Here is a 15976-nt window from a genome sequence, read left to right as displayed (position 1 = left end):
ATTTTTGGTACAACTCAAAAATATTTATAACCAGGTCTTTATCTTCATGTGCGAGTTTAGGAAGGAAATTGCTCTCACATTTCATGAAGCACTTTAATTAATGTATAATCAGTTTCTACAAATACATCATATTCCGCAAGCCAAATAGCGGTGTGTTGTGGACGATACTTCTAGTACCAATAACTGATCTGCCCTACCTTGTTCCACTTTGGAAGAATGATTACCGCTAAGTCTCTGTATTAGCTCTAATTCTTGAATTTTCTCGACATGGTCATTTCGTGAGATGTATGTGGGAGGAAGTAATAATATATTGTACGACTCTTCCCGAAGAGTGCTCTCTCGAAATTTCAATAGTAAACCTCTCCTCTCCTTAGTGCACAACGCCTCTTTTGTAATGTCTGCAACTGCAATGTTGAGCGTCTCTGTAACTTTTTCGCGTCGACTATGCGAACCGTGATGAAACGCGTCACTCTTCCTTGGATCTTCTCTGCCTCTTCTGTCAGTCCTGTCTGGTAAGAGTCCTACAATGACGAACAGTACTCAAGAATAGGTCGAACAAGCACGTTGTTAGCCACATCCTTCGTGGGTGAGTTACATTTGCTTAAGATTCTTCGTATGACTCTGTCTGACATATGCTTTTACCATTATTTGTTTTATGTGGTCGTTCCACTTAAGATCGCTCTGAATAGTCACTCGTATATATTTTTCGGTAGATACTGTTTCCAGCACTTTGTCTTCACATGTGTAGTTGTGCAGTAGCGGATTTATTTTCCTATGTACAAGCAATGTGTTACATTTATTTACGTTCAGGGTCAACTGCCAGAGCCTGCATCATTAATCAATCCTCTGCAGGTCACTATGCAAATCGTTTCAAACTTCTGGCGTTGATACTTTGTTATAGACAAGCGCATGATCTAGGAACAGTTATAAAGAACTTCCGACGCTTTCTATTAGATCATTTATAAACATTGTAAATATTAACGGTCCTCTCACACTTCCTTGGGTCATTCCGGAAATTACCATCACATCTACCGACTTTTCTCCGTTAAGAGCGGCGACGTGTTGAGTTCTATTCTCAAGGAAGTCTTGAATCCAGTGGCAAATCTAGTCCGATATTCGGTAAGCTCGTATTTTTTTCTGTAAACAATAGTGCGGCATGGTATCGAATGCTTTCATGAAGTCAAGGAGCACGGCATCTATCTGAGCGCCGTTTTTACAGCGCTATGGATCTCATGGACTATCAGAGCGAGCTGGGTTTCGCAAGATCTTTTCGGAATCCATGTTAATTTTTATAGCAGAGATTTCAATTCTCCGAAAACGTCCTAATTATTCAGCATAAATTCTACAACAGATCTATATCAACGATATATTGCCGGCCGAAGTGGCCGTGCGGTTAAAGGCGCTGCAGTCTGGAACCGCAAGACCGCTACGGTCGCAGGTTCGAATCCTGCCTCGGGCATGGATGTTTGTGATGTCCTTAGGTTAGTTAGGTTTAACTAGTTCTAAGTTCTAGGGGACTAATGACCTCAGCAGTTGAGTCCCATAGTGCTCAGAGCCATTTGAACCATTTCAACGATATAGGTTTATAGTTGCATTCATCTGTCCTATGGCCCTTGCTGGAAACGGTAAAATCCTGCCCGTTTTTTCCAGGTACCCTTTCTTGCTGCAGCGATCTACTATGAGCTATCATTAAAACAAATAAATAACAGGAATTTAACGTAAAATTTATTGTTAAAAAATCATTGCGCTTATTGAGTATTGTGGTACCTAGTGCCCTAACGTGCAATATAGGGGAAGGGCATGAGTTTTTGGAAGAAGCAGGATTTTAAAAAAAAAATTGGTACCTTTTTAGAAAGTTATTAATCGTAAAACAAAATAAAATACCAACGTACTCCAAAAAAATCCGCGCACTGAGGAATGTATTACCAGTGTATATAGGATTCAGTGTGTTTGAGATTGTTTCTGACACAGTTTCAACAAAATGTGTCGTTACTGCCCTCAATAAGAAGAGCATTGATTTAGTTTACTTTAGTACACTGAAGAATATGTACGTCAGTGCTGTAGCTTACATTAGGTTTGGCTACTCATCTATGGTGGCGCTTTGTAGAACGGAATCTCACACATAGATATAATGCAGTTCCCATACCACTCGTATTTCCTGTTAACTGTATCTAAACAAGAAAGCCACTTCCCCGCAACGCAATCTAGCGTGTTGCAATAAAATGCCTAACATAAGGATTCTGTTTCTTTTTCCTTCTCTCTGGACTGACATTCTAATACTCGTCAGTTCCGTAACTTACGCACCATATTCTTATAAAAACAACTGCATTGAAAGCACATTCCGTGGTTTTTTGAAACAGACATTCTCTCTTCTCTTTTGCTGGTATCCGATGAAATTTTTAAGGAAAGGAAAAAGAGTCGTACGTCGTATAGTCTACGAGTCTGATAGGATTAGAGGGTGATGGTGTATGTCTTGGATGAAAAGTGTTAAAACCGTCGTCATGTTAGACCCCATGGGAATTATTGTGCCCCATGGCCGTGACGTAATCTAGCACAGAAAGAAGGTCAGCCTCGGTCGGGATGACATTTGTCTTTTTTATTACATTGAATATCTAGATTTCAACTGAGAGTGCAGCTATCATCAGTGCGTTATAAGTAGTCATGTAGACTGAACGTATTTACGACACAAGCTCCAGACTAACTCAGGCATGTACAAGCATTTATGTAATGGACGTTGTAGTCTTTCCTTAAAATGCTATAGTATTTTATTCGTATACAAGTAACGTTGGATCTTAACCTACTCTGGTCTTTACATAAATATCCATCTACCTCTTACATGAGATTTTAATTGGCTTAGTTGGCAATAGCTTCCCTCTCTTTTTTTTTTTGTTGGTCTTCTGGATTTTTTTTTTGGAAGAAACCATCAAATAGTGACACAAATTTACTATACAATAATATTAAACTGACGTTGGAATCTCTTTTTACATATATCTCATCCCGTACCGACCCTTTTTAGCTTACTCTTTAATAATTGTCACTGTTATCATTAATAAGCCTCACTTCTTTGTATGAACATGACTCAGGGTTGAAATCTCCTTTTCACAGATGATGCAGTTATCTACAATGAAGTACTACCTGAAAGAAGCTATACAAACGTACATCAGATTTCTAAGTGGTGCAAAGACTGGCAACTTGCTTTAAACGTTAATAAATGCAAAACTGTGCACTATGAAAAACGAGAAAAGTAGTATCCTGTGATTATGACACCTATACCTCCGCTGCCATTTCACGCGCAAAATCTGTGAGAAGGTGTGGTGGATTATTGCATTAGCTGCAGCAGCTGGTTGGCGGGGTGTGTCGCCCTTTCGCTAAAGCAACAAAAATGTTTTTTTTTTTATTTTCAGGTGGGGTAGGCTCTCTCGGTGTAACCTCCCAGCACAACGGTAATGGGGTGGGGGCGGGGGGATGGGGGGAGGGACAGGTGAGGGGGGTGTGTTGCTATGTAGGATAAACAGGTGTCGATTTTGTAGCAGATTCGTTACAGCAGTTTACCAGGACGAACGGGCTACGCCAGACTACAAGGCGACGTGAAGCCATGGGCTCGAGTCTTAATCACAGTACCAGTTGCCTGCGCTAAGATCTCCCTCTAGATTTGGTGCCACAGCTGTGCAGGCCTTCCTGGCTCAATCCAGCAGCAGCCAGCTAGACTATTGCTCAGAGGCAACGGGTTGCATCCCGGGCACAGCAGCCAGCCTTCCGAGGACACGGTGGTGGTTTTTGTATCCTGCCTAGTTGTCAAAGATGGGGAGTCTAGGAAACCTGCTTCTCGGATCGCTAGACAACAATTCAAGCAAATCCTATTAAGGAGTTATGAATCGACGACAATACTTAACTTATCTTTTCAGTATATACGTTTCCAATACAAGTAATATAGTGGATGCTTCTATCCAGGTCGCTGGTCTTGACGCTTCTGTAGAAGTCGTAGAACTGGACCTCGACCAGGTGGCGCGGCGCTTACGTCCTCTTCGTGTAGAAGTCGCTGCTGTCGCATTGTCGTCCTGGAGAGAGGTCGGCCAGCATGCAATTGGCCTACGTCGTCCCACAGCCCTCTCTGCTCTAACGTTCCAACCCGGCGTGCTGGCGCTTGGCTTTACGCCGGAACAGTGGTGCCACCACCTTGCTTCGGCAGCCCGTGTGCGGTCATTCATCGCAGTGTTAGAAACATTATCGTATGCATAAGGGAGAAGGGTGTCACGAAGGTCGTACCTGTCAATCTATGTAATTTTGGCGCCAATGAAATGAAGTTGGCGAAGACGTTATTACTAGCGAGCTTGGACATTCTGGATTAGGAGGACTGGTGCTAGGAAGGTGTAAGCCATCTACATCTACATACATACTCCGAAAGCTTCAATGTAATGTGTGGCCGAGGGTACCTTGTACCACTGTTGGTCATTTCCTTTCTTCCACTCGCTGTTCTACTCTCAAAGAGAGCGAGAGAAAAACAACTGTCTCTAAGCCTCCTTACGATACCTAACTCCTTTTATCTTTGTGTTGTATGTTGGTGGCAGTGGAATCGTTCTGCGGTCATCTTCAAATACCGGTTCTCTAAATTTCCTGATTATTGTAACTTGAAAAGAACGTCGCCTTCCCTCCAGGAATTCCCATTTGTGTTCCCGAAACATCTCCCTGAAACTTGTGTGTTGATCTCAGCTACCGGTAACAAATCTAGCAGCCTGCCTCTGAATTGCTCCGATGACTTCCTTCAGTCCGACCTAGCGGATTCCAGACACCCGAGGAGTACTCAAGAATGGGTCACGCTAGTGTTGTATACGACTTTATCCTTTGCAGATGAGCCACACTTTCCTAAAACTGTCCCAATACACCGAAGTCTACCATTCGCCTTCCCTACTTCAACCCTTACATGTTCGTTCCGTTTCTTATCTCCTAGCAGTCTTTGAGCTAGATATTTAATCGATGTGACTGTGTCATGCAGCACACTACTAATGCTGTATTCGAACATTACAGGATTGTTTTTCCTACTGAACCTCATAAACTTACTTTTTTCTGCATCTAGAGCAAGCTACCATTTATCAAACCAACTTGAAATTTTTTCTAACTCATCTCGTATCCTCCTACAGTCACCCAAAGACGACACCTTCCCGTACACTACAGCATCATCAACAAACAGCCATAGATTGCTCCTCATCCTGTCGTTCTGATAATTTATCTACGTAGAAAACAAGAACGCTCCTATCACACTTTCCTGGGGCACTTCTGACTATACCCTTGTCGCTGATGAACACACGCTGTAGAGGACAATGTACTGTGTTATGTTACCTAAGAAAATTTCAAGCCACTCACATATCTGGGAACATACCCCGTATGATAGTATCTTCGTTAACACTCTGCATTTTGTTTGGTTTGTGGGGCGCTCAACTGCGCGGTCATCAGCGCCCGTACAAATTCCCTGTCTGTACACAGTCCAATCTAGCCACGTTCACAAATGATGATGGAATGATGAGGGCAACACAAACACCTAGTCCCCGCGAAGAGAAAATCCCCAACCCTTTCCGGGAACCGAACCCGCGACCCCGTCATCCAGAGGTGGCAACGATAGCCACTAGACCACGAGCCGCGGACACATTCTGCAGTGGAGCACCGTGTCAAAGGCTTTCTGAAAATCTAGCACCATGGGATCTGGCTGTTGCCCTTCATCCATGGATCGCAGAATATCTTGGGAGAAAACGGAAGGTGAGTTTCGCACGAGCAATGTTTCCTAAAACCGTGTAGATTTGTGGAGAGAAGCTTTTCCCTCTCAAGGAAATTTATTATATTATAACTGAGAATATGTTCAAGAATTCGGCTGCAAAACGATGATAAGGATGTTAGTCTGTTGCGGTTTCGCTCTTTCACCCTTGTTATATACTACTGGCCATTAAAATTGCTACACCAAGAAGAAATGCAGATGATAAACGAGTATTCATTGGACAAATATATTGTACTATAACTGACATGTGATTACATTTTCACGCAATTTGGGTGCATAGATCCTGAGAAATCAGTACCCAGAACAGCCACCTCTGGCCGTAATAACGGCCTTCATACGCCTGGGCATTGAGTCAGAACTTGCATGGCTTGTACAGGTACAGCTGCCCATGCAGCTTCAACACGATACCACAGTTCATCAAGAGTAGTGACTGGCGTATTCTGACGAGCCAGTTGCTCGGCCACCATTGACCAGACGTTTTCAATTGACGAGAGATCTGGAGAGTGTGCTGGCCAGGGCAGCAGTCAACATTTTCTGTATCCAGGAAGGCCCGTACATGACCTGCAACATGCGGTCGTGAATTATCCTGCTGAAATGTAGGGTTTCGCAGGGATCGCGTGAAGGGTAGAGCCACGTGTCGTAACACATCTGAAATGTAACGTCCACTGTTCAAAGTGCCGTCAGTGCGAACAAGAGGTGACCGAGAAGTGTAACCAATGGCACCCCATACCATCACGCAGGGTGATACGCCAATATGGCGATGACGAATACACGCTTCCACTGTGCGTTCACCGCGATGTCGCCAAACACGGCTGCGACCATCATGGTTAAAGAACCTGGATTCATCCGAAAATATGACGTTTTGCCATTCGTGCACCCAGGTTCGTCGTTGAGTACACCATCACAGGCGCTCCTGTCTGTGATGCAAGGGTAACCGCAGCCATGGTTTCCGAGCTGATAGACCATGCTGCTGCAAACGTCGTCGAACTGTTCGTGCAGATGGTTGTTGTCTGGCAAACGACCCCATCTGTTGACTCGGGGATCGAGACGTGGCTGCACGATCCGTTACAGCCATGCGGATAAGATGCCTGGCATCTCGACTGGTAGTGATACGAGGCCGTTGGGATCCAGCACGGTGTTCCGTATTACTCTCCTGAACCCACCGATTCCATATTCTACTAACAGTCATTGGATCTCGACCAACGCGAGCAGCAATGTCTCGATACGATCAACCGCAATCGCGATAGGCTACAGTCCGACCTTTATCAAAGTCGGAAACGTGATGGTACGCATTTCTCCTCCTTACATGTGGCATCACAACAACGTTTCACCAGGCAACGCCGGTCAACTGCTGTTTGCGTATGAGAAATTGGTTGGAAACTTTCCTCATGTCAGCACGTTGTATATGTCACCACCGGCTCCAACCTTGTGTGAATGCTCTGAAAAGCTAATAATTTGCATATCACAGCATCTTCTTCCTGTAGGTTAAATTTCGCGTCTATAGCACGTCATCTTCGTAGTGTAGCAATTTTAATGGCCAGTAGTGTATATAGGAGTCACCTGTGCTTTTATCCAGTCACTTGGGACTTCGCGCTGGTCGAGAGATACGTGGTAAATGCAAACTAAGTTAGAGAGAAATGCCGTAGGGTAATCTTTGTAAAACCGAACTGAGATTCCATTCGGACCTGGCAACGTATTTGTTTTCAACTCTTTCATTTGCTTCTCTACGCCAGGAATGACTATTTCTATGACCTCCATACAAGAGTCTGTGCGATAGTCAAACGCATGAACGATTTCTTAAACTTGAAATTTTAAATTTCAGCTTCCCTTTTACTATCTTCTGTTGCCATTGACTGGATAGAAGCCTTTGACTCGCTCAGCGATTTTGGCTAGGACCGGAATTTTCTCTGGTTCTGGGCAGGGTCTTTTGCTAAGGTGATAGTTGTTATGTACCTAGTGCATCGATCTTTTTAGAAACACGGATCTCTACTTTTTCCTGTAGTTATTTGAACTTTCGGTTTTGAGTGCTGCAGTCACTAGTGGACAGTGTTTGTTATGCGAGAGCGGAAATGACCAATGTACAAGAGGCTGTTCGCCGTGGTTTGCATGAGCAACTAAGTCTCATCTTGCTGTCACCAGAACAGTGTCTGGTCATGGTTGAGGAAAATGTTACTGTCATCGCTGAGATTGGCAGCAAAGTTCAGTCAGCAGAGTTCGCCTTTTTATTATAATATGGCATCAGCGCAGGTGAGGACAGACGGTGACAGGAGAGAGGTTGGATAGACGCCAGGGGAAGTATTTTGAAGACTGTGTTTGGAACAGACACGCTAAGGGAGCTGAACTTCACAGCACAGGTAATGAAAGAGTTGACAGAGGATAATAAGTCAGTGGTTAAGTGACGTACCACGTAGACACAGTTAAACATACCAGTTGGGATCCAGGTAAAAGGCATGCATCATTTAGGTGCTTCACAGTTCACCCCTATCCGGGGAAATGGGGAGCCATTTGGAATTTGTGCAAGTGAGGAAAAGGGGTGCAGCTGTTATAGGCAAAACGGGGAGACAGGATTCTCCAAGGGATTTATTGAACCTACACCGTATTTCCAGCAAGCAGGAATGCACTGTATTTATTCTGTTCAAATGGTTCAAATGGCTCTGAGCACTATGGGACTCAACTGCTGAGGTCATTAGTCCCTAGAACTTAGAACTAGTTAAACCTAACTATCCTAAGGACATCACAAACATCCATGCCCGAGGCAGGATTCGAACCTGCGACCGTAGCGGTCTTGCGGTTCCAGACTGCAGCGCCTTTAACCGCACGTCCACTTCGGCCGGCGTATTTATTCTGTGTACAACAGCATATTAGTGGCAACCAGTCGCTACAAGCAAGGAAGGCTCACAGAAGCACGACAATTAGATCAATGAGGTAGTGGGTTGTTGATTAATGGAACGGTATTGGACATAATTGGTGCAACCTTACATCCACCAACTTGATGACAGCAATTAATCACTTGAACATAACACAGCCGCAGCTGCACTGGCCAGAAAACCACTAGAGGTATTCCCAAAGCGGAATCAAACCGTCCTGAACCATAATGGAAACCAGACCTGAACTATTCATGGAATCAGTTAACAGCCATACAAGAGTGGCGAATTTCTGCAGAACAGTTGATGAAACATTTTAAACAATATCGGGAAGGGCAACAAAGAGTAACCATGACATTGAGCAGCGTGATACCTAGAACCATAGAGGCCTAGCTCTGCTGTGCATAGCCTTCATCAATTTGGAGCAGCAAGCCGCCCAGGTAACCAGTCCATCAGTAATACAAATCCGTATTGACTGGATCCCTAGAGCGAGAATGAGGAATCTTGTGCAATAAATGTCAAGAGAAATATATTTCTTAATGTTTAAAAAGGTATAACGCTACAGAATAAACCATGCATATTTGAAAATAATTGTCAAGGGTATATGACGAAAGAGTGTGAGAAGTATAAAAGCACAAAGTAATAAATATTCCAGAGGAACTAATGAAGTGTTAAATGGGTAGTCATGAGAAACTAAGTAGTGTAAGAGGAAATGTAGTGCGTTCGGTTTGTAAGTTAATTGCGGACTGTGAGCTGCTTGACGTTAGTGTTGCAGAAACTCGTGTGGTAAGTGTCATATGCTGTAAAGACCGCTCTTCAGGGAGGCCTGAGTGGCCAGATCTTTTCCGTGAAGAGAGATAGTGTAGTGCCGCTACTATTTAGGGGCAAAGTCCGTGAGAAGGTGCGGTGGATTATTGTATTAGCTGCCAGTAGCTGGTGAGCCTACTGTGTTGCCATTTGGGCTAAGGCAATAACGATGTTGATTTATTGCGAGACGGGCTAGGATTACTTGTTCCAATCTGCCAGCACAGCGGTAATGCATCTACATCTACATTTACATCTACAGCTACATGATTTCTCTGCAATTCACAATTACGTGCCTGCCAGACGGTCCATCGAACCACGTTCAATCTATTTATTTACCGTTCCACACGGGAAAAACGAATATTTAATTCTTTCCGTGTGAGATCTGATTTCTCGCCTGGATGATGATCGTTTATCCCTATGTAGGTGGGCGCCAACAAAGTGTTTACGCACTCTTAGAAGAGAAAGTTGATGATTAAAATTTCATGAGAAGGTCCTGCCACAGCGAGAAAGCGTTTGTTTTAATGACTGCCATTCCAATTCGTGTATCATATCCGCGACACTCTCTGTCCTAGTTTGCGACGATAAAAAACGAGCTGCCTTTCTTTGAACTTTGTCAGTGTCAACCGTCAGTCCTATTTGATGGTGATCCCCCAGAAGAGGGTGGACAAGAGTACTGTAAGCAGTCTCCTTACTACTCCTGTTACGCTTTCTGTGTGTTCCGCCAATAAATCGCAGTCTTTGGTTTCTTTCCCCACAACATTTTCAATGTGAGCGTTGCAATTTAAATTGCTTGTAATGATGATCCCTAAGCAATTAGTTGAGTTTACAGCCTTTAGATTTAGTGATTAGTCGTGTAACTGAAATTTGGCAGTTTCTTTTTAGTGCTCGTGTGGATGACTTCACACTTTTCATGATTTAGAGCTCAGTTTCCACTTTCTGCACCATACAGATGTCTGGTCTAAATGATTTTGCAATTGGTTTGGTCATAGCACAGGTAAGGGCATTTCTCCATCATCAGGGTTTCGTTGGTGTTGCTGAGTGTGTGGCCAGAAGCAGTGCATTGGAATGACTGTTGCGCTGCTATCTAGAATAATAAGTGTCGATTTTTAGCAGATTCATTCTGAGCCTAGTAGTCTACTAGGATGAAGGGGCCACGCCCGATGAGGAAGCATCATGGAGCTTCCATCAGCAGCCACAGGTTCGAGTCTCTATCACAGTATCTGCTTCCTGCATTAAGACTACCCTCCAGACTTGGTGCCACAGCCCACCAGGCCTTCCTGGCTCATTCCAGCAGCAGCCAGACTCCTGCCCAGAGGCAGCGGGTCGCACCCCAAGCACGATAGTCAGCTTCAGAGAATGCTGTGGGAGAGCCATCTTGCTTCACGATTTGGCCGCCTGTGTGCGCTCATTCATCGCAGGATTGTCTACCTCGCAAGATTCCTGTCCATACCCACATGCTGCTGACGCCGGTGCTGTGGCTCACGTACTAAAGTAGAATGCCAGGCACCGTGTGCATCAGCAAATCGAGGCTCGGGCACGTGTTGCAGCCAGCTGGCCAGTCGGTAGCAGCTGCCTGGCCTTCTACCGGCCCCCTCTCCATTGGGTGGGGGCGTGATCGACCCCTCTCCCCATAATGATGCAGTGCTGATGTACAAGTAGATATAAGTTACTGAATTCCCTCTCGGCGTTTATCGACTTGCCATCCATTCTCAACCCTCAGTAGTTCGTCATCCTGACATTACGATCCACCACCCCTGGAATCTGCTATGTCAGTGAGTCACAATTGAAATCAGTCAGCTCATACTAATAGCTGGGGTTTGCGCTTTTTAAGGCTCGGTCATGTGTAAAGCAGGTGGCAGACCTTCGCTTCATTAGTAGAACACTAGCTAAATGCAATCAGTCGACAAAAGTTACTAATCACTCGTGCGACCCATCCTAGATTACTGCTAAAGTGTGTGGGAACCAAACCAAACAGTATTATCCAGGGATACTGAACATGTGGAACGAAAGGTACCACTGATGTTCACAGGTTTGTTTGGCGCGTGGGAGTGTCACAGAGATGCTGAAGAAAATGAACTGGCAGAATCTTGAAGACAGATGTAAACTATCCTGAGACAACCTGCTTACAAAGTTTCAAGAACCATCGTTAAATGATGCCTCTTGCCATATACTACAACACCGTACTTATCATTCTCATACGGATCGTGAGGATAAAATTAGATTAATTACAGCGCACACAGAGGCATCTGAACAGTAGTTCGTCCTGTGCTCCATACGTGAATGGAACGGGAAAGAACCCTAATAACTGGTACAGTGGAAATTACTCTCTGAACATGGCTTTGCAGGGTATAGCTGTAGATGTAGGTGTAAAAGGTACACGTCCTGCTCGATCTACACATCCTGGACCACAGTGGCGCATTGGATGTCGCGTTACATCAACAGCAAAATGTACCGGTGCTCCAAGCATGTATCACATTCCCCAGTCTTAGGTGAAGTTGAATGGTAATCAGACGGAGGATTAACAGACGGTTCTAGGCGCTACAGTCTGGAACCGCGCGACCACTACGGTCGCAGGTTCGAATCCTGCCTCGGGCATGGATGTGTATGATGTCCTTAGGTTAGTTCGGTTTAAGTAGTTCTAAGTTCTAGGGGACTGATGACCTTAGACGTTAAGTCCCATAGTGCTCAGAGCCATTTGAACCATTTGATTAATAGAAAAGCTTACGTTTCAAGTACATTTGCACTAATAACTTATACACAGTTATCTCGTCAACGGCTGGTTTGCTGAATTATGTTTACTGGAAAGTTTATGCTTCCTCTCGTGCACTTTCAGCCATATTACTTTTCGCTGTAATTAGCGATATAACCGGGATATAAAAGTATTGTTACGTTAATTACACGGCAAATTTTCAGCATTAAACAGCCCTTTCACAATTATGAAATATGAAGTAGGAATAATTTTAATACAGAAATACATAGCAAGGGCTTATATCGGAAAAGTATGCCAAATAAATCGAAAGCAAACTTCAGGTGAATATATATAAATTAAGGATATTTAAGAAAGAGCGGAAAACGATGATAGAAAAATAGCTTTGCAGTTTGTGCAAGAATACTGGGATGTATTTTACTAAGACGCTCACATAACGGATATTTCTGCTGCTCCTTCTCTGTTCCGATTGTTTCAAGCGGTCAGATATCCAGAAAAATGTTGAACTGAACTTAAGAGAGAGCTATAACAATTACGTTAAATTACATGTGTGAAATGGTGAGTGGAGTGGTATCAGCGAGTCAGTGCTGAGTTTGTCTCTCTTTGTGTGTGTGTGTGTGTGTGTGTGTGTGTGTGTGAGAGAGAGAGAGAGAGAGAGAGAGAGAGAGAGAGAGATAGAGAGAGCGAGAGAGAAAGAGCGAGAGCGAGAGCGAGAGGGGGGGGGGGGGGGGGGGGTAGCGGGAGAGAGACACAGAGAGAGAGTCTAGAATTGATAAGATGTGAATTAGAACAAAAGATCTTCATTGTATTGTTTCCATGTTACATTGTTACTTCCTATATCTCTTTCTGACATGTTCACATTATTGTAAAAATGATCAAGGGATATCTCTTTCCGACATGTTCACATTATTGTAAAAATGATCAAGGGGTTTATAGAAATCATTATTGTTGATTTCTTCCTCAGCGATCCATTCATTTCAGTGTATTTAATTCATTTCAGGAATGAACTACTCGGTAAATGAACGAAATAAAAATGCTGAAACAAAGACATACAATGAGGTGAAAGAAGTGATGAGATATCCCCTAATATCGTGTTCGACTTATTTTTTCCCCGCGTATCTTAGTAACTCGACGTGGCATGGACTCCACAAGTAGTTTTAAGTCTCCTGCAGAAATATTGAGACATGTTGACGCTATAGCCCTGATAACTTCGAAAATATTGCCGAAGCAGGATTTTACTCATGAACTGACCTCTCGATTATGTCCCACAAATGTTCGATGGGATTCGTGTATGGCGATCTGAGTGCTCAAATAATTCGCTCGAACTGTCCAGAATGTTCTTCAAACCAGTCATAAACAATTGTGGCCCAGTTCAAATGGTTCAAATGGCTCTGAGCACTATGGGACTTAACTTCTGAGGTCAGCAGTCCCCTAGAACTTAGAACTACGTAAACCTAACTAAGCTAATGACATCACACACATCCATGCCCGAGGCAGGATTCGAACTGCACTGCGGTTCCAGACTGTGGCGTGTAGAACCGCTCGGCCACCCCGGCCGGCTGTGGCCCAGTGACATGGTGCATTGTTAATCAATTAAACATCCGTCGTTGTTTGGGAAAATGAAGTCCATCAATGGCTCCAATTGGTCTCCAAGTAGCCGCACATAACCATTTCGAGTCAATCATCCATATAAACACAGTCCACCCCATTATGGAGCAGCCATCACCAGCTGGCGCAGTGCCCTGTTGACAACTTGGATCCACGGCTTTGTGAGATCTGCGCAACACTCGAATCCTGTCATCAGCTCTTACCAACTGAAATCGGGACTAATAACCAGACCACAGCTTTCCAGTCGTCTAGGGTCCAACGGATATGGTCACGAACCCAGGAGACGCACTGCAGGCGATGTCGTGCTGTTAGCAAAGGCACTCGCGTCGGTCATATGCTGACATAGCCTATTAACGCCAAATTTCGCCGCACTATCCTAACAGAAACGTTTGTCGTACGTCCCACATTGATTTCTGCAGTTATTTCACGCAATGTAACTTGTCTGTTAGTAATGACACCTCTACGCAAGTCCGCAGTTGTGGTCGTGCGGTAGCGCTCTCGCTTCCCGCACCCGGGTTCCCGGGTTCGATTCCCGGCGGGGTCAGGGATTTTCTCTGCCTCGTGATGACTGGGTGTTGTGTGATGTCCTTAGGTTAGTTAGGTTTAAGTAGTTCTAAGTTCTAGGGGACTCATGACCATAGATGTTAAGTCCCATAGTGATCAGAGCCATTTGAACCATTTTTGAACCTCTACGCAAAAACCGCTGCTCTCGGTCGTTACGTGAAGGCCGTCGGTCACTGCGTTGTCCGCGGTGAGAGATAATGCTTGAAATTCGGTATTTTCGGCTACTATTGACACTGCGGACCACGGAATATTGGGTTCCCGAACGATTTCCGAAGTGGAAAGTCCCTTGCGCCTAGCTCAACTACCATTCCGCGATCAAAGTCAGTTAATTCTCGTTGTGCGACCATAATAACATCAGAAACCTTTTCATATGAATCACCTGAGTACAAATGAAAGCTACGTCAATGCACTGCCCTTTTGTACCTTGTGTACACGATACTACCGCCATCTGTATAAGTGAATGTCGATATACCATGACTTTGTGACGGTATACTCTTATATACTGTGCGAACTATTCGCATTTAAAAAAGAGCGTCATGAAACCACAAGAAGCTGTTATAATGTGTGTTTATTCACAGAGAATTAGTTTAAGTCAAGCGACAATCTGCAAGTCACGAATTAATACTATATACAGTTTAAAAAGTTTTAAACTTCCTGGCCGATTAAAACTGTTTGCCAGACCGAGGTTCGAACTCGGCACCTTTGCACTTCGCGAGCAAGTGCTCCAGGAGTGCAAGGTTCGCACGAGAACTTGATAGGAAAGTGGGAGACAAGGTACAGATGGAGTTAAGGCTGTGAGGACGGCTCGTGAGTCTAGCTTGGGTATCTCAGTCAATAGCGCACTTTCTCGCCAAAGGCAAAGGTTCCGAGTTCGAATTTTGCTTCAGCCCACAGTATTACTCTGCCAGGAAGTTTCGTATCAGCGCACATTCCGCTGCAGAGTGAAAATTTGATTCTTTAAGAAGACTGTTTGCCATCAAATACATAATTGGTTGTAGCTACCGGTACTCTCTCATACACATGCGTCTGTTATACATTTTTGACCAGTCGACAAGTGCAAAAAGAGACAGCCCATTATGGTGTTAACCACATTGTCTGGCCAAACTCGAACCATGAAGTGATGGCAAAATTAGCTGATGTTTGTTTTCATTACAGATTCAGCTTTTGGTGGCTCCTTACGCCATTCCTTAAATACATCGAAGGTGAGCAGCGCCGTTTTCAGAAAATATTTCAGAATATTCAGTCTGCGCCTATGTGTCGTATGACTGGTTAAGAATAGTGTAGCTCACGTGTAGAGCATTTCCAAGGACCATAGTGAGATTGATCTGCTGTATCCTATTGACATTAACTCTGTTTCTGCTGCAGAGAGTGTATTTCTAAAGCGGTCGCTGTGATCGGTTGGCGGCTGTATTGCTTTTGCTAGCTTATATATAATTCAGCTTCCACTACGATAAGCAGGTCTTTGCAAATGAAGTTTCCCTCTCCTCGTTGCAGAACTCTTCGTGAGGCCACCACCTGCTCGCCCCATTAAGGATTCCATCAGCCGTTCCCCCTGGAGAAACTCGCCAGGAGTCATCAGAGCAGAAATCGGACGATAGACCGCCTGGACACGAATTCCGTCCACCTGCAAGAAGCGCTCGCCGAAGCACTAGATTTGTA

The sequence above is a fragment of the Schistocerca serialis genome, chromosome 5 (genome assembly GCF_023864345.2).
Source record: "Schistocerca serialis cubense isolate TAMUIC-IGC-003099 chromosome 5, iqSchSeri2.2, whole genome shotgun sequence".
NCBI lineage: Eukaryota > Metazoa > Arthropoda > Insecta > Orthoptera > Acrididae > Schistocerca > Schistocerca serialis.
This window is presented reverse-complemented; position numbering follows the sequence as displayed.